Genomic DNA, 19,882 nt, shown 5'->3' on the forward strand with positions numbered 1-19,882 from the left:
TTGCATTTCTACAGCGAGTACAGAACTCCCTCCATGCAGCTGCTCATGTGGCATAGACATAAACTATTGTGATTTAATCTTTTTTTTTTTTCACTTAAATTTTTATTGAAATTTTCTATACCTATATTTAACAAAACAACAAAAACCAAATAAACCAACATTGCTTGGGTACATTACACACATTTCATTACATTCGTATTATCCAGTCTTTCCACCATTCTGAACTCTGTAAACAGTCCATTTATTCTACTTTTTGTCCATTTGAGCTTCCTGTAGTCGCAGTACTGTGATTTAATTTTAAGTAAAACTTCAGTACACTTCAAATGTGTCGTCACTTTATCCAGATTTCCTTCTACCTGTGTTGTGTCATAATGACAATCATACAACACTTAACAAATTCATTTGACCAACATCCAATGGAAGGTTTATGCCACAGCCGCCCTAATTTAACAGCAATGGTAATTACCAATTTTTTTTTTGTTTGTTTGTTTCCATAATGATTAATACACCAGTGTGTAGAAGCTCTTCAACCAAAATTTTATTCTTAATTTGAAAATATAATTGTAATCCATGAATTTTCAAATTGGCCATTTTACAAAAAAGCAGAAAATAGTAAAGCACATTATTATTTTTTGATTATATTGAATTATACCTTTTTACTAAATTCCCTGAACAGAAAAAACAGCTTTAGTATTTGAATGCAGAGGTTGGATACCATGTTCTTCCTTTTCTGTCCATCCATCAACATCTCACAACATTGGTTGATCTTCATCCATGATCACCTCCTCCATGTTTCCTGTTCAGTTCTTTCTTTTCTTCCCATTACCTTTTCTTCCTTCAGCCTTTCCTTCTAGGACGGTTTGTCTGCCATGAGTTGTGTCCTGATATGTCTGCAGTACGTCAGTTTTTTTTGTTTGTTTGTTTTGTTTTTTATGTGTTTTTAAACCCTTTAACCCCTGAGACATTATTCCAGGTAAACATCCTGCTGTGAATTTGCGTCTGTTTCAATGTCATAAAAGCTGCTGTGAGTATGTGCTTGTGTTCCTTTTCTTCAGTGGCTTTGTTTTACTGTGTGCTTTAGGGTCAAAACAGGTGAAATAACAGAAAAAGACAGAGAGCAATTGAACTTTGAAAGGTTTTTTACTGAATAATGCACTGAGAATGTGCATCAATAAGAGATTTAGGATGTTTAACATGAACTATGAACTGGAACACACTGAGCAAGTATTTGAATTTTGACCCAGTAGTTTTTGTTTTGGGCTCTTTTTTTTCTAAATTAGTCCAGCTCCTTTTTGAACACCAAAAAGCTGTTACATGGTCAAAACTCTGTAAAAACACAGAAAAAATAAAATAAAGTAAAGGAAATTCAGTACAACACTGCAAACAACAGTAAAAACAAAAAACGACAAGGAAAACGGCGTATTAAAAAGCCCAAACCATCTGTTTTTACAGTGAGTCGGTGCTCTGTGTTTTGCCCCTCATTACACTATTCTTCTGTTGGCCCACGTCTCAAAAGCATTGATCTTTTTCTCTAAGCTTGAAGTAAGAGTCCAGGTTTCGGATGCAAACATCAAAATTGGCCATATGTAGCACTGCAGCAGAGTAGTGTAGCCTTTTGTTTGTTTTTTCCATTGTGTTGAACAATGTCTTTGTCGGTCCAATCCCACTTAATTTCTTAATATACCTAAGAATATTTAAAGGTTCACTAAGTAATATTTAGTGACCTCTAGTGGTAAAGTTGCAGATTGCACCATTCTCTGACTGAATGTATACTGTAATATCTCCCTTCGATTTTTAAATGGTGTGAATGGTGCCGTAAAGGTTGTTGGCACCTTTGCTAATGCTAATGCTAATGCTAGCTAGCTGTAAAGTGGTAAACTTGTTACACGTTGATATAATACATTAATTTGACAGTTTGTTAACACAACTTATTAACATCAGCTACATGTGTTGGTTAGAAAAAATCTGTTTTATCTAATAAACAGAAGGTCCATCCAATACAGACATAAAAATCCTCTATCCTGGAGGTAACACGGTGGACTGGATGAGATGATCTGACCCTTCAACAGATAGAAATGACTCATGCTGCGTTCCAGGCCGTTTTATGAGCTCGTAAGTCACGACTTCAAAGCATGATTCACGACTTTGTAACGTTCCAGGTAAGTCACGCCAAGCTACCTGAGCGCAAGGAATTGTGGTAGCTAGATGTAAACAAACTAGCATGGTGGACCGTACGTTATGCTCATTTGCAATCATTTCTATCGCGATAGGTGTTTGCTCTTTGCTTATCTGAGGTAAACAGAGGAGGAAAAATGGCGCATAAGGTGAGAAGAGAAGCTGTTCTACCTTTTATGTTATGTTATTTGTATATTTTGATACGTATTTGGTATTAATTTATTCTTGCACTCAATGGACTGAAAACTAGCTAACTCTAGAGTTGCTGCTGATTATACAGAAAAACAGATAAATAATGTCAGAGCAATTCCTTGTTTTAATAAACAATTTGCATAAACACCACATCCATGGGGGCCGCCATTGCTACATGACGTCAGAACTCGGAACTGGGAGTACATCGATTTAGTACGAGTTCACGGGTGGGAAGTCATGGGTTTGACTGCCATTCCAGTGCCTTTCACCGGTAGAAGTTTGGAAACACACGAGTTGTGGGTTGCCTGGAACGCAGCATAAATGTAAGGTACAAAAAGCACAACTACCCATATTTATGAGTAAATACACAATAACTATAATTGGAGACTGTTAATGGAACTGCCTGCTGTGGGATATACAGTCACGGAAAAAATTCTTAGACCATCAAAAGTCATTAAAAACAATGGTTATGCAATCAAGTTCTAACTCCTGTGTGTATCATGTGACTAAAACAAACAGAAAAGAAAACATGGAATGCCTAAAAGCACTGTTTTTGTCAGTACAATGCCATAGATATTGATGTGAGAACTGAAGTGATTTTGATTAATATCAAGAAAACCATGAAAAATGGATAGATATCAGCTCTGAAATTAAACAACTATGAGCTATTTTTGTTGTTATCATTATATTTGTCCAAACAAATGTACTTTTAGTTGTACTAGGCATTAAAATGAACAAGAAACTGAAGAAAACAAGGGGCGGTCTAATATTTTTTTTCCACGACTGTATAATCTATCTATCTATCTATCTATCTATCTATCTATCTATCTATCTATCTATCTATCTATCTATCTATCTATCTATCTATCTATCTATCTATCTATCTATCTATCTATCTATCTATCTATCTATCTATCTATTTGTCTGTCTGTCTGTCTGTCTGTCTGTCTGTCTGTCTGTGTACCTCTGTCTACACCTCTGTAGTTGGATCCTACTAAATCTCTATAAATGCTGATACATAAACATTAAATATAGATGTAATGTTGTGTGTTGCACCTCAGTCTGATCTGTCTCAAATTCTGTGCAGAAAACCGGAAAAGTGAGCAACAAAACCCAGTGTACCTTACCTCTTTTTCTCCCTGCCTCAGCCTCTCTCTCTCTCTCTCTCTCTCTCTCTCTCTCTCTCTCTCTCTCCCTCTTTCTCTCACTCTCTCTCTCTGCGATATCAATGGAAATAAATTGCACATCTTTTCCAAACAGAGCAATTTCTCTACCATCTGTTCACCAACGTAAATCAGGGCTTGTTGATGTAAACCTCCTCCTTCCTCAAACTCCCCCCAGTGAGGACTGAAGCAAACCTAATCCCCTCCCAGTCTCCCCTGCCCTCTAAAACATCTCTGCATATTAATGGCTCTATACATCACCAGCATATTGAAATAGGTTTGTATGTAAAATATGCAAAACGCAGGCCTTCATCTAACTGGAGACTCATGATGAGCAAGTAAAAAAGGGCGGGAGGTATTTTCATCTGTTGTGCATGTAGTTGTAAAATATTATCTGATTTTCTAGACTTTTTCAGAAATCTTAAATAAAGAGAGATCTTTTTACACAGGTTCATATACATGAACACAGTCACGCAGATCACTGATTGTTCATGTGGAGTCTCTCATTTTTATTTGAGGATTAACCCATAAAGATCAAAACTTCCACTGGCTGCTAAAATCATTACTGATATAAAAAGTTAAATCACTGTTTATACACTAGTCCTATCAATACATATAAATAATTGATGTAAAATGCAGTATGTCATCTTTTTGTAGTCATCAGATATGGCCCATTTGGATGTTCAGAGGCTCCGTAGTGAACATGGAAACACTGTCATCTTCTACAACATTGATTCACCAGTAAAACCCATGGATGGAGTCACTTGGTTTATGTTCAGTTAACTCATAAAGACCCAGTGCTGCTGTTGTGGCAGGTCGTAAATGGTTTTTTCACTATATTTAACCTTTCTTCGGTGATTTATCCTGATTTAGTCTAATATTAAGCTCTGTATTTTGCATGTATAAGTGAAAATCAGGTATTTTCCTATATTTAATGCACTGATTATGCAGATGTTATTAAAGATCAGATTAAAGTTGAGGGTTATTATATCAAAAACAGAGAAAACTGAAGAAAAAGATTATTTTTCTGCAAAATATATCATTAACTTAACATAAAACAAGTGTGTCCATCCACTGTCGTCGATCAAACTCCATGGGTTTTATTGGTGAATCAATGTTGTGGAACATGACGGTGTTTCCACGGTAACTACGGAGTCTCTGAATGTCTAAATGGGTCATATCTGATGATCGTGAAAAGATGACAAACTGCATTTTACACCAATTGTTTTCATGACTTGATAGGATTAGTGGATTAAAAGGTATTGACGATTTTATATGAGTGAAGGATTTTGGTGGATGTTTGGGTTTTTATGGGTTAATGATATATTTTATTGAAAAAGTCACTCTTTCTTCCATTGTTTCTGTTTTTCATATAAAACTCTCAACTTTAATATGAGCTTTTATGAACATTTACATCTGGGGTGTCAAACTCATTTTGGTTCAGGGGTCATATTTAGCCCAATTTGATCTCAAGCGGGCCAGACCAGTAAAATAATGACTTAATAACCTATAAATAATGACAAATTCAAATTTTTCTTTTTGTTTTAGTACAAAAAAAACCCCAATTAAATTATGAAAATATTTACATTTTACAAAAAAGATGTGAATAACCTGAAAAAACAGAATTTTCACTTGAAAAATGAGTGCAATTTTAACAATATTATGCTTCGACTTATTATTTATACATGTGCATTTACACACAGTGTTACATAAACATTTGGTAACAGGCAGAATATTGTTAAAACTTTGGAGTTTGGAACTAAAATTTGAACAATTTCTACAATATTACATCTCTTATTATTATTAACACAACTACAGATCACAGTGGATCCATAAAAGCACAAAACATTTAGTAATAGGCAGAATATTGTTCAAATTGCACATTTCGGGTTGTTCATCTTTGTTTTTATTTATGTATTTATTTGCATTTTACTGTGAAAGAATAGTTTTGTAAATGTAAATATTTTCACAGTGTAATGCTTTTTTTTTCACTTAAATTTTTTCCACATTATTTTTCACAAAGAAAATTTGTAGTTGTCATTATTTATGGTTTATTGTGTTGTTATTTTTACTGTAGATCACATTGGTCTGTATGTAGAACCTGAACCAAAAGGATTTTTGACAACCTGGACTGTTCAGGTTCATTTTTGCACTTTCATCCTGCAGGGCCAGAATGGAACCTTTGGCGGGCCAGATTTGGCCCCCGGGCCGTATGTTTGACACCTGTGATTTACATGATCAATAAATTAAATATAGGAAAATACCTGATTTTCACTTCGGAATACAAAATACAGAGCATAACATAAGAATAAATGTTGATCATTCACTTAAGAAAGGTCAAAAATAGAAAAAAAAAATCATTCGGGAACTGCCACAAAAGTAGCACTGGGTCTTTATGGGTTAAATAGATTATCATGCACTAAAACTCACCACTCAGCCTCTTATAGTGTCTCCACAGATCACAGTCCTCCCCTCCTTCATTCCTTTCTAGGTCTGAGTTTCACAACCCCTCTCATCCCCCCCATACAGATGTTTCCACAGTAGCCGATAATCCCTCGTAGCTCCCTTATGCCAAGGATTAACACTAGCCAGGCCTAAATCAGCCACATGTGGCCGAGGAGACGGCGAGGCAGAAAGGAAAAGATCCACATCCACTGACACCTGAGAAATTACTGTTTTATTCAACAAGTACATTTTACTGCAATTGCGGAACAAGGTTGCACTAATGCACCTGCCGCATTCACAGATTTACAAAGCATCGTAACTGACAAATGAAGATAGAAAGCATATTTGCATCTTTTTTTTTTTTTTTTTTTTTTAGAATTTACACAATCTTAAGTGTTCATGACCGAGTTATTTTTGAAGTAAACTGAAAAAATCTGATAAGTAATATTTGATTTGGACGAATGCTTTGGGTGTTCAGTCCAACAGGAGTAGGCTTTGATGAGAACAGATGGTTTTACAGGATTATGAAACACATGCGAGCACTTAACAGACAAACAGGCTGAAAGATGATGAAGAGAAAACACTGCAGAGGACTCAATGTGTTTGAAAGGGCTCGGGCCTGTTTCCTCAGTAAGTCAAATTTATACAGCAGAGAAACTTCAGAGGCAACTCTCCGACCTGTCTGGCGTACAGGGTCTTTTATTTTAATTAGTTTAATTGGCTACTTAATTTGTTCATCCAGGCTTGGCACCCTCTGCACATCTCACACTTCTGTAAAAAGCCTCCTTTGGTCTAATGCTCTTTCCTCGTATTTAGTATTTCTTCATTAGTCATTTTTCCTGAGTCAGAAAAAGCTAATTTTTCCTGTTTTCTTCATGCGCTACATTCTTAAAATTAAATCAAACTAGCGTCATTGATGTAAAACCAGGTTGGTGTTCATGTTCTAATGCATGTGTCCAGACTTTCCCCATGACAACCATAATGGATCTGTGTGTATCAGACCCATCGTAGCAGCAGCAACGTGGCTTTGATTAAACTTTCACTAATTAAAGTCTCCCTCATCTTATTAGCCCGACTAATTGATTTAATTTGTCTTAGCTCAACTATTGGCTGTGACCTCTACTTAGTTAATGAATGAATTGATTTCACCCGAGTATATTTGGAGAAATGAAAGAGGATTTTGACATGTTGGCCCCTTTAATCTCAGGGTTATGATGGCGGCAGATTGGTTTAGATCAGTTGTTCTCAACCTTTTTTGGCTCGTGACCCCATTTTAACATCACAAATTTCTGGAGACCCCAGACATTCAAAACGGAGATTTTTGATTTTTTTTTCCCTAAAATTCATTTGTTTTTGATCATGTAATGGTTTGCTGTATTATGTTGCAAATAAACGTTAATTTTAGATTTAGGGTTAGCATTTAGTCTGTATCACAGGTGTCAAACATGCAGCCCGGGGGCCAAATCCGCCCCTCCAAAGGGTCCAGTCTGGCCCTTGGGATGAATTTGTCAAATGCAAAACAATGATAACTCCAAATTGTTCTCTTTGTAAATGTAAGTATTTTCATGTGTTTATACTAAAACAAAGTATAATTTCACAAAAAATGTGAATAGCATGAACAAATACGAACAACCTGAAATGTCTTAAGAGAAGTAAGTACAATTTTAACAATATTCTGCCTGTTACTCAATGTTTTTGCGTATTTGTAGATCCACTGTGATCCTAAAATTATAATGTACATGTGTAAATGATAAACTGAGGTATAATATTGTTAAAATTACACTTATTTTTTCAGTTTGTCCATGTTATTCACACTGTCTGAAAGGATAGTTTGTAGATGTAAACCTTTTCACAAAGTTAATTCTACTTTTTCACTTTTAAACATAGAGAAAAGTTTGGAGTTTATATTATTTATATATTATTAAGCTATTATTTTACTAGTTCAGCCCACTTCAGATCAAATTTAGCTGAATGTGGCCCCTGAACTAAAACAAGTTTGACATCCCTGGTCTATATAATGTATATTATTATGGATGGAGGCAGAAAAGCCAGGTGTAGATTACTGCACAAAGTGAGAATTTTATTTTCCTTGGTCAGGATATGTACAGTCAGTCCAGCTTGGATTTACAATGTTGCAAATTAATACTGAACAAACAATAACTCAAACTATGAATTATGAAAGAATTGAAGCATCTTAAACTGACCACAATGAACATTTGAAAGATAAACAGTACCACAGTGCTTCAGTTTCAGCTTCACAGTTTGTCATGTTTTTTATGTATTGGGATTGTCTCTGTCAACTCACCATATATTTTTTATTGGTAAGTTTTTGTTTTTTTTTTTGTTTTTTTACCCATTACTAGAAATTTCAGGCGACCCCATTTGAATTCCAGGTGATCCCACGTGGGGTACCGACCTCAAGATTTAAAAACCCTGGTTCAGATTCTGGCCGGTGGGTGAGGATATCTTCCACTGTGGATGGCAATAGCTTATCTCCAAGGCTACCAGTCCAGAGCATTGGCCTCTTGCTTCAGCAGTTTGTCATTAAATGAAGAAGTAGCCTTGGCTGTGACTTTTCCAGAGCACTATACTTCAGTTACTTTCAAACTTGGAAAGTACTACAACTACTACTACAAAATATATGAATATATTTTTCCCTGACCAACATCTACACCCAGAAAGATAAGGCACCACTTCAAAGCTCCTTATGCTTTGGAAAAGAAAAATATGAGTCAATAATTTTACCATAATGCATGATTAGAACCAGTATACATCCTTTACAAGGGCACTTGGATACCTAAATCAGCAGCATCCACTTTATTGACATCGTTTTTCTTGATAATGGTATGAGACAGAGGAGTGTCCCCAGCTCAGATGCAGTTATTAAGCAGATGCAGGGGAAAGCAGCATCTAAACTCTGCACCATTTAGCGGCATTTGCAGCTTTAATAGTGTTGTATGTCCATTTATCATAGATGGCAATAATATAAGAGCTGGATTTTGTTCAAACCAGCCTATATACCAGGGAGCAGTGGGGATACTGTCGCTTATTGGTGCTTTGCCCTTGAACACTTGATTTGGAAATGACTGGTGGGGAAAGCTGAACAAACAGCTCCCTCCAGTGGTGTAGCATCACAGTATTTTCATCTCCTGCCTCAAGTCTGGATCCAGACTTTTAGGGATTGCTATTGCAAAGAGTTGAAGAAAATCTGCAAAAATGTGCAGAATTATGGATGTAGTCTAATTACCTCTGCCAAGGAGGTTATGTTTTTGCCGGTGTTGGTTTGTCTGTCTGTTTGTCTGTCCGTGTGCAAGATAACTCAAAAAGTTATGGACGGATTTGGATGAAAATTTCAGGAAATGTTGATACTGGCACAAGGAACAAATGATTAAATTTTGGTGGTGATCAGGGTGGGGGGGTGGGGGCACTGATCTGCGCTCTCCGAGTGCTTTTCTAGTTTCTGCTGAAATAGGAAGATGACTAAGTCAACAGTTATTCACAGAACATCTGTGAGGGTGAAAACTGAGAAGAGGAGGAATTTTAGAGGCTGAAGGAGAGGTTTAAAAAGAAAGAAAACTAAATACAAACTACAATGAACAATGCACCATAAACTCAGACAACCACTGTCAGGCAAACATCAGTGTGGTTTGTTTGTTTCCCCCTCATGGTCTACAAGGTTAAAACAATTTAACCCAACATGGCACCTTTCATAAATATCATAAATTTCTTTGGACATTGAAGCATTCATTCTTACCGTTTTTCAGCTTTAATATTTCCAGGCTTTCCTTATTATAACTGGAAACCTCAAACTGAAACAAAAGTTAAATTAAAAACTAAACTAAAACTAACTAATACCTCAAACTGAAAATGAAAACTAAAATTGTCCATGCACTTGTTAAAGAGAAATCAAAATCCAAACTGATAAAAGCCTCCAAATCTATAATACCTTTGTCTTTGTGTTTTCATAAATTTTGTTAATATTAAAGCATGGCTTAGCTTTGATCAAGTGTTTTTTCCTTAATGACACGTAAGAGTGATTTATGGGATCTTACCACAATCATCTTTTTCTAAATTATGTTCTTTTTTTTAAATCAAATCATTTGTTATTATTTTTGCTATCATTTTAATTTTAAACAATTATAGATTTCATTATTTGGAAACAATTTTTAGATTGAAATCTCTGTACAGCCTTTACACAACCCATATGAATCTCCCATGTTTTCCAGATGTAATCCTATGTCTTTCATCCTGTCTTACATGTTCCCCATGTGCATCACATGTGATTACATTTGTTTTTCCACATGTGAAATTCATGTGGTTTTCCTTTGAGACTTCATAGTTTGTTAACATGATGTTTGACACAGTTGGTTTCACAGATGTCATATTCATGTGGTTCATTTAGAGTTCCTTCAGGTTAAAAATGTTTACTGGTTCACTGTATCTCATACCATCTCAGTTCAGAAAGTTCAGTTCAGAAAATGTTCCTGCTGCTCAGTGAGTCATATCGATCAGTGGATCCAATCCCAGCTCCACATTCAGATAAAAGTTGCTCAGGAGTTGCTCATTCTTAAGCTCCTTGCTAGAAGTTTTTGGGGTCAGATAAAATTAAACGCAGCCCCAGGTCACTGAAATGAAGTCTCTTTATCTAAACATCTAATCATCTGAACACAAATGGAAAATCAGTCTTTTTTTTTTTGTTTTAATTTTGCATTTTTTGGAGGCAAAAACAGTGAAGAAATAGTGACTGTCTAAATGCAATGGAGTACATATCATTAGCCTCATAGCATAACTGCTGAAGTCATACACTATGTGGACAAAAGTATTGGGACATGTTGAATTCAGGTGTTTCTTTTCTAACAGGAGTCTGGGATATAAAACAATAAGGACAAATGTCATAATATAGTTTTACATTGGGATAAATATCATTGCATTGCATTGGTTAGTTTGGTTTAAATTGTTATCGTTGCTCCCAAAAATGCCTCACATATGGTTTTTACTTAATTTCTCTCAACATTGATTTTGTTTTTTAAACCCATGGCTATGATTTTAAAGGTTCTACACTACCAGTCAAACGTTTGGACTCACCTTCTCATTTAAATGACATGAGATGGACCACAGATGGCCAACAAGTGCTCAGCATCACTGGGAACTCCTTCAAGACTGTTGGAAAACATTTCAGGTGACTACCTCATGAAGCTCATCCAGAGAATGCCAAGAATGTGCAAAGCAGTAGTAAAAGCAAAATGTGGCTATTTTGAAGAATCGAAAATATAAAACATGCTTTGTAATGTCACACTTTTTTTAAACTGCATCATTCCATATGTGTTCATTCATAGTTTTGATGTCTTCAGTGAGAATCCACAATGTAAATAGTCATGAAAATAAAGAAAAAGCAGGTGAGTCCAAACTTTTGACTGGTAGTGTACCTCTAAATTTCTGAAATAATTTTCATGCTGTGACTGTAAATAATCATTTTCTACCACAATAAACCATCTAATTTCATCACATCTCACTTAGGAAAAAAAATCTCCCATTAAACTTAAAAAAGAAATATTGATGCTGATAAGCTATATGGACAAAATTATCATCATTTCTACAGCTGTAAAATGTCCTGTTCATGCTGATAGGAGATTAAACATCAATATTAATCATCAATATGATATTCATCGCAATATAAACCTATATCATGACATTTGTTATTATTGTTTTGTATCCCAGGCCCCTGTTAGAAAAGAAACACCTGAATTCAACATGTCCCAACACTTTTGTCCACATAGTGTATGACTTCAGCAATTATGTTATAGAGGCTGACGATATGTGAGAAAAGCCTTTTTGTACGATTGTGTCCCTGTGAACAGATCAAATCACACTTTTTTATTGTGAAACACTTCAACACTTTGGGACTTGACATAATAAGTGAATGTTGTAAATATATCTGCTCATGTGGTTTTTCTTGACAGCTGATCTGTGTGAGACAGGATGTTGAAGTGTGTTGCAATAAAACAGAGGGCATTAAACGGTAAGCAAATGAATAATAAGTAATCTTGTGTTTATGTGCTTTTAATTCTTGTTTCCACATATCACTTTGCTGATAAATCTCACGTCACTGACACTTTGTACTTTGTCTTTGATCAATAACTGTACTTTCAACTGTGCCAACATTTTTCATTCCTGGGAAAAGAAATGTGGTTCTTCACCACCTGACAAGGATAACCTTCAAGACATTCTTTCTAAATAAACCCCATTAATCTTCTAACCAGAAAATAGTGCAACCCATTATAGGTACACGTCTGGAGGGACTTAACACAGGCAGATAGACAGGAACGTTTCCACCAAATGGAGTCAGCTCAGCTGGGATGAGAAGGGCAACAACCTGCACGGCAACGTTAGGTCCCATGTGGTGCAAAGGTCCAAAATCCAATTCAGAAAAGAAAGAAAATCAACTATTCCTGTTGAAATGAAGTGTCTGAACTGTGTCAATAACCGAACGATGAGAAAGCTCTGTGGGTATGGGGGAAAGTTCTTGAAAGTGAGTTAAGTTCAGAAGTTTTCAAAACTTTACGCTGACCAGATAAATGTATTGATCTTCTCGCTGAACTCTTAGCAACCCAGATAACAGCCTTATTCTGTAAATGTTGAAGTATTCTTTTATTATTCTATGGCAGCAATGAAAAGCCAAAAGATGAAGTTAAGAAAGAGGAAAAAAAAAAAAAGGCTCCATGAGCTGATGATTGTCAAAGAAGAAACTTATATGAGCTCTGCTTTTGAATTCACAGCCGTTTAATGCAAAAGCAATCTGGCATGACCATTAACTTTAAAACTCTTTAACAGAAAGCCTTCATGGAAAAAAACATGATTAAAGCAAAAGGATTGTGTAACAATACTGTCTGCCAGACTGAATATGGATGACGGTGGTTTTAAAGACTGGAAGTCAGTTCAATTTTTACAATAATATATCCATTGTGTTTTAGCTTATGTCACGGGTGTCAAACATACACCCCTTGGGCCAAAATCGTCACCCCCAAGGGTTCAATCCGGCCTGTGGGATGAATTTGTGAAATGCAAAAGTTTCACTGAAGATATTCATTCATTCATTATCTGAACCCGCTTTATCCTCACTAGGGTCACGGGGGTCGCTTGGAGCCTATCCCAGCTACTTACGGGCGAAGGTGGAGTACACCCTGGACATTTCCCCAGTTCATCACAGGGCTGACATATAGAGACAAACAATCACTCTCACACCTATGGGCAATTTAGATTAACCAATTAACCTATCAGTACATGTCTTTGGATGGTGGGAGGAAGCCGGAGTACCTGGAGAGAACCCACGCAGACACGGGGAGAACATGCAAACTCCACACAGAAAGGTCCCACCTCCCGTCGACTGGTGTTGGAATCAAACCCAGGACCTTCTTGCTGTGGGGCACGAGTGCTAACCACTGCACCACTGTGTCGCCCACTGAAGATATCAACAATTATATTAGCTCAGGTTAGACATTCAGCCCAGTTCGATCTCAAGTGGATCAGACCAGTAAAATACTATCATAATAACCTATAAATAATGACAACTGCAAACTTTTCTCTTTGTTTTAGTGTTAAAAATGTAAAATTACATAAAAATGTTTACATTTACAAACTATTCTTTTACAAAAAATGTGAATGAACAAATATGATCAATCTGAAATGTCTTAAGAGAGGTGTAACTTTAACAATATTCTGCCTGGTACTAAATGTTTTGTGTATTTGTAGATCCATTGTGATCTGTAAGTTGTAATGCAAATGTGTAAATGATAAACTGAGGCACAATATTGTTAAAATTGCCTTTATTTTATTGATAAATTTCAATTTGTTCATAGTTGTTTATATTATTCATATTTTTTGAAAGGATAGTCTATAGATATAAACTAACATCATGATGTAATTTTACTTTTTTCACTCTGAAACACAGAGAAAAGTTGGGAGTCGACATTATTTACATATTATTATGTTATTATTTAACTGGTCCACTTTTAGATCACATTGGGAGGATGTGGCCCCTGAACTAAAATGAGTTTGACACCTCAGGCTTATGTGAACATTTAATAACAAGGCTGATGCACTGGATGAGGTACATGTTGTAATTCCTCACTTCTGTTGTTTACTGAAAAACCTTCTGACTGATTTCATCAGCGTTGTTATGAAGCCAATAAAGACAGTTTTCTTCAGGCCAAATGAACAAATAAAGGCGAAATGCAAATCATTCAACTGTCTGGTTTTAAAGTGCTTAGGTTTTTCAGCAAACAATACGCACAGAATGTCATTATGTCAAAAGGAGACATTTAGTTACATAATGAAAAAGGCTGCACTTAGTTCAGAGTCGTTCAGAGACAGTGAGTGCTCTCTTGTGGACAGAGGGAATATCTTTAGCATTTTAATAAACAAAGCCGTTTTAATTTGCATGGTCACATTTAACTTCAGACTTTGGCTGCCAGTCAAATTATTATGCTATGGATTTAATTAGTAAGCTCAGTCATAACACAGGCACAAAATGTGGATTCATATATCCAGCCACACTGACAGCTTTATGTATGTTTGATTAAATATTATAAGTTTGTTTTTCTAATTTTGCATACTACACCCTTAAGTGATCCAGCGCACCATTAACAACTATAATAAAGTCTTTTTTTAAAAATAGCTTCTGTTTATGATTTACTGTCACCTGCTGCCATCTGGCTTGCTGGCAGATAGCTGAGGAAATCATTGGTTGGAGTCATAAATCTGTCCATTGAAGGTTACTTGATATACAGTGAAAATGAGGCTTCAACAAGTTTGTGGTCGAACAGTTGAGGACATGCAACCTTGTTATAGACACATGAAAGCAAATGTTATCGGATACTGTGGCGCTGCTTTGCATGTGATTAGACTTGAAATAAAGTTAAAAAAAAAAAAAAAAATAGAAAAGCAGGTGTGGCGGCAAAGGGATGAACAAAGCAAGTTTATTTATAGAGAGTGTGTTTCATGCACAAGGACAATTCTTTGTGGATTATATAAGCAAAAGGAACATCCACTGTAAAATAAAAGCCATGAAAATAGAAATAGAATAATAAAAATAGAAAAAAGAAAAGTCATATATGTTATAATGACACAGATCACTTAAAGAAACATCTGTGAGTGTCTTTTTTTTTTTTTTTTTTTTACAGTAGAGTAGGTATAATTATGTGGTCATCTCAAAATTTACTCACTTCTATTCTGATCTCAAGGCTGTTAATGGACTCTGTGTGGAAAAAGTGATTTGGAAGTGGAATCAGACATTTTCCTATTTCCTAAGACAATATCTTATTTAGTATTTATACAATTGCATAGAAAATCATTTAACTTTTTTTCTGGGGTAAAATGTGGTTTCATTTCAAAGAACTGCGGCTGCTACAGATAGGTTAGGTTAGAATCTTTAAACACTGTCACAATCATCCTTTATCACCCAACTATGGACATTTCCTGACTATAGATATTGTTTTAGTATCTTATTATTTCATAGCTTTATACAGGTACCACTGAAAGGTTGAACATTATTCAAAACACTGCGCATATCATTGAAATTACAATTAGTAAAAATGTGTTAAAACATGGTTACCATAAAAATTAAGCATTGTGGTGTGACAGTGATGCCCTGGGCTAAAAATATACTGTTATTCAACAAAAAAAACCCACATCATTGTCATTTTTTTTACTTCACTGACAATGAAACATAGAAATGATCATTCTCATTTTGTAATTATGATATGACTTTTTCTACGAACTGTTCTGTTTCTGCCTATTTTATCTGATTATTACAACTTAACCTAAAGGAAGTTGTAGTAAAGAGACAAATGTAATGACTTTGTGAAAAAAAGTTTAGTTGAAAAATAAGTGAGTTATAGATGCTGAAACAAAAAAAATAAATAAATAAATTTATCATCCACTTATTTTATGTCAGTTTTGTATCACTTTTTGGAAAAATTAGGAAAATTTTCTTCTTGTCAAACTTCAGTTAAGTATCAGTTTGATGAGAAAATTATTATTTTGGCTACTTTTCTCATAATAACTATTTTAATATAGTCAACCTCTTTATTCTTCTAGGTAAATTTCATATTCATAAAGCTGAGATATCCAAAGCATCCCCATCATTTCAATTACTTTTAATAGAATTGAAAATCTATTTTGAGTCTCTAAAACAGGGGTGTCCAATCCTGGTCCTTGAGGGCTGGTGTCCTGCATGTTTTAGGTGTATCCATCTTCCAACACACCTGATTCAAATGAGAAGCCTATCATCAAGCTCTGCAGAAGCCTGATAATGACCGTCAGGTGGGCTGGACGAGGGACATATCTAAAACATGCTGGATACCGGCCCTCGAGGACTAGGATTGGACACCCCTGTTCTAAAACATGTTAAATTTAATTAAAAATGTTTATCAGTGCTTCAGTTTTACCTCAATTACCTTGAGTAAATTGGTCTGCCACTTCATATTACAATATTATTTTTTCTTTCCTTTTCCAACTGTACCTTTACTTTTTGTGGGATCTTCATATTTATTCCCTTTAATTAATTAATTAATTAATCAATTATTCATATTTTGTCTACACATTTTTAATTTTATTTATTCTTGTTGTTTTTATGTCCTCTTGTTATTAGTTTATGGTTATTATGGCTTGGAATGTCTGATGTTTTATATAGTCTTGTTATATTCTATTTTTTGTATGTTATATCAATGAAAAATAAATACATTCTTAGAAAACATGTACAGTACACTAAACCAATCTTCAAAAAGTGTTCAGAGCATAAAAATAATGTCATTTTATTAAGAAATCAAGACATTATAAAAATGTGTGAAAGTTATTTTACATGTCTACGGTTTACACAAAAACTCGTCGAATTCTGCCAAATTTAGATTTGGCATGCACATGTACAAAACAGTGCGCTATCTTGGATACGGTAAGTCTACTTGGACAAAAAGTCCCAGATACATATATATATATATATATATATATATATATATATATATATATATATATATATATATATATATATACATATGTGTGTGTAGCTTTATTATTGTCAACCAGAACATACATCTATTTACGTACTGTACACTGCAAACAAGAGTAAGAACAAAAAAATACATCTTAAAAATAAATGCAGTCTAAAATTACCAACATATAATATTGCACAGTAATTGCAGCAGAATAAAACCAGACTTATGGCATTTTGTAATATTTTAGGACTGATCAAACACTTTTTTTTTCATTCTTGTCAATGATTATAATACTAAATACTTCTCAAAGAGTACTATGAATAAAGAATGAAGAGTATGATTATTACTATTTAATTATTTATTAGTTTCCTGAACCGATCTGGTAACGACAGCACTTTCTCAAACCATCTGTCTTAAATATTTCTTAACTGTCATTAAAAAGAAAACGTGATAGCCTTACACTTGTGTGGAATTTGAGGAACCAATCTGGTACTTATGGAACCAATCAGGTAACAACAGGCCCTGTTATGATACAGTGGTTGATATTTAGTGACACCTAGTGGTGAAGATGCAGCTTGCAACCAACTGAATACTCCCCAACCTTGATCTACAGTGGATTAAAAATAATGTGCAAGTCCCTCTTCAGGGCAAGTCTCTCTTTTTTTGGCCTGATTCTTTTAGTTCAGAGGATATTAACACTTAAAAATAGGTGACGACAGTGGACCTTATCACTCATGCCATCAGATATTAAAAAACAGAAGTTCTGTGAAATAAGTTCTTTATAGAGTCCTAAGCCCTGCCCCTTCCAGTGGTGTCCCATGGGACTTTATTTTGAAAAAAAAAAAAGTATTGCAGTCAAAGACAAGACACAGGTTATTTTTTGATCCTGTCTAAATTCTTCCATCATTTTCACATGTGACACTTGCAGATTTAAAAGGTAATTTTACAAGTCAAGAAAGTCACAGTTTGTGGTAAAACACTAAGTATCAGACTGTGAAAATACACAAATAGAAAAACCACACACCTCATCATCTTGAAGGTGATGACATTGTAACTGTCTCTCTTCATGATTTGTTCTCTGCAGCTTCAACATGACCAGACTGTGGGGATTTTTGCCTTTTTTTTTTTTTTTTTTTTTTTACTACTTTTCACCTAGCTCTTGATGAGTGAGGTAAAAGGTGCTGAGGCAGTGACTGTTGGTGACAAATGCAGTAGGTTGAAGTGTTTAACAGAAAACTAGATGTTTCTTTCCTATCTTTACCACAAACGCTGATTTTTGTACCTCATAAAATTATATTTCAAATTGAACACGTGTAAATGCTGAACAAGGAAAAAGAAAATGGTATCATGGCCTAATAAGCAGACACATGTTGGGGAGCTTGAAAAGCATTCTAAGGTAAGTATTTTGTGTGAGTATACAGAAATTAATACATAATTATGACTATTATATTCCATTATTGTTATTAGATCTTCCAAAATGTCAGTTGGACCTTTAAGTAGTCAGATGCCAGCGCAAAAAACAAAACGCAATATAACACAGGTGTCAAACATGCGGCCCGGGGGCCAAATCCGGCCCTCCAAAGGGTCCAATCCGGCCCCCCGGGATGAATTTATGAAATGCAGAAATTACACTGATGTTATTAACAATCAAGGATGTTAGACTCATTTTAGGTCAATTCAATCTCAAGTGGGTCAGACCAGTAAAATACTATCATAATAACCTATAAATAATGAAAACTACAAATTTTCCTCATTGTTATAGTGTAAAAAAAGGTAAAATTACACAAAAATGTTTACATTTATAGACTAGCCTTTTACAAAAAATGTGAATAAACTGAAAATTCTTAAGAAAAATAAGTGCAATTTGAAAAATATTACGCCTTAGTTTATCATTTATACATGTGCATCTCAACGTACAGATCACGGTGGATCTAAAAAAATACACAAAACATTTAGTAAGAGGCAGAATATAGAGGGTATGCATGTGACGTCACCGCTAGTGGAAGTCACTGCAGTTACGCCCACTGAGTGGCAGAAAGAGGGAGATGAGTAGCGGCTTTGGCTTTAATACTGCAAAAACTTTAGAACAATCTAAAAAATGGGGAAGAGCTGTTGCGCCATTGATTGCACGAATAAGTTTAAAAAGCACTCGGAGCTATCGTTTTAGCAGCGACCTAAAGCCAAAGACAGAAGAAGCAGATGGATCATCAATGCAATTCGTAGAAATAACTGGAATCCAGGCAACGGAACCTGGATTTGTGGTTGCCTTTTCGTGTCAAGTAACGTTAATTTATGCTGTATTCTTGTGCAAAATCATACCTTAAATTACATATCGTTTTGGCTAACGTTACTTCTTGGCTAACGTTACTTCTTAGTATAGCTCTTAATGTTAGCATCTGTCATTTAGGAGGGACTGGATATATTTCATAACTGAAACGTTGTCTTCAATTGTGTGATTATGAACCTTGTGCTCTACATGATTTGTAAACTAGCTTAAACTGAGGCTAACCTAGTTTTCCAAATAAGAGGGTACTCTAGCACAAAGCTGTTGTAGCTGTGTTGTATCAAGTATTTGATGTAAACTCTACTTAAATCTCCACAGTACCAGTAGATCAGACACTCACTTGGGTCAACACTAAGGGTTCAACTCCAGTAAATCAGTAGTGAACTGTGAGCACTACTGCTGGGCCTTTACCTTGGCAATCACCACCCAAAAAAATACGTCTGCACTGACATAAAACCTCAAAAACAATAGTATGTTGAATTGAAAGCACTCACCAGCTGTATTCCTCTAATTAACGATGACGAGGATGTCAACAACTCTTTGGCTTTTGTATGCTTTCAGCCTTTGCATTGTGGATTTTCCCGGCGTTGAAATCAGGTTCATATAAATGTCAGGATACGTGATTTCCGGCCACA

The sequence above is a fragment of the Sphaeramia orbicularis genome, chromosome 12, assembly GCF_902148855.1.
Source record: "Sphaeramia orbicularis chromosome 12, fSphaOr1.1, whole genome shotgun sequence".
Taxonomy (NCBI): domain Eukaryota; kingdom Metazoa; phylum Chordata; class Actinopteri; order Kurtiformes; family Apogonidae; genus Sphaeramia; species Sphaeramia orbicularis.